At 32.7% G+C, this 1,047-nt stretch overlaps 1 protein-coding gene across 2 annotated transcripts in view; it reads right to left on the reverse strand.

The window, feature by feature from the left end:
• RFX3 (regulatory factor X, 3 (influences HLA class II expression)) overlaps positions 1 to 1,047 on the reverse strand; it is a 358,295-nt gene that overhangs the window by 209,634 nt on the left and 147,614 nt on the right. The gene's annotated exons all lie outside the window — the stretch shown is intronic.

The following is a 1,047-nucleotide window of genomic DNA, read 5'->3' on the forward strand; positions in this document are numbered from 1 at the left end:
AAGCTGTCATCAAACACAACGATAATTTGGGGGAAATAAGAACCAAATAAGTAGTCTAGTCAACTACTGGTACCATTCTAGTATTTTCTCACTCACATTCATGAATTAATAGGCAAATCGGTTTTACCTAGATGACATATGCTAAAAAATGGCAATACACAGTTAAAAGCTGAAAGAAAAGAAAAATAAAGCCAAACAAACAAACAAAAAAACTCTTAAGTATCCTAATCCTACTCTCTTTCCCTCCTGGAAGAAGGGTCTGAGAACAAAACAATGTAATATGCAGAAAGATTCTTGCTAAAATCTATGAGACAAAGCTTTAAATGTTTCTGCTTGTTGGTCAATCCAATCCTAAGAGCGACTAGAACCTAGTAGATGGACCATTTAATGGTAGTAACACTTAAAATTGAAAGATAATGAACACTGAACATTTTATCATAAAACTATTATCGACTTAATTATTGCTACCCTATGTTGAGCATTTACTATGAAATAGAAACTCTGCATACATTTACTCCTAATTTTGCCAACGAAGTAGATATTCCCATCTTATAGGAGAGGAAAGTAAGGTTTAGAGGATGAAATAATTTGCCGGGATCAGAGCTATTACTAGATAAAGCCAGGATTCAAGTTCAAGTCTGTCTCACTCCAGTAATAATGCCTTCTCATCACCCTGCTAGTCTGCTGCACAGACAGCAGCAGTGAGGCTACGTTAGTGAAATCAAATTTAAAGAAATAAAATAGTTTATGGATACTGTGGGCACTAAAAAAATTCTAAATTTGAACAAATACACAGAAATATTAAGTGAACTACAAATATGTACCATGATTAGTAAATAATAAATACACTCTTACGAAGTTACAAAGCTACAATTTTTATGATAAAAGGAAAAGCATGTCATAGGTTAAAGTGACCTTCACTAACCTTGTGTTTACAAAATATTTTATAGATGAAAGAGGCTATAATACAGAGAGACTCATTTGCTTTCAAGAATTTAAATTTACCCTATAAAAAAATCAAAGCCCCAATTGAGTGTGTTTGTATAA

This window comes from Propithecus coquereli, unplaced genomic scaffold (assembly GCF_000956105.1).
Source record: "Propithecus coquereli isolate 6110/MARCELLA unplaced genomic scaffold, Pcoq_1.0 Scaffold403, whole genome shotgun sequence".
NCBI classification, from domain to species: Eukaryota; Metazoa; Chordata; class Mammalia; order Primates; family Indriidae; genus Propithecus; species Propithecus coquereli.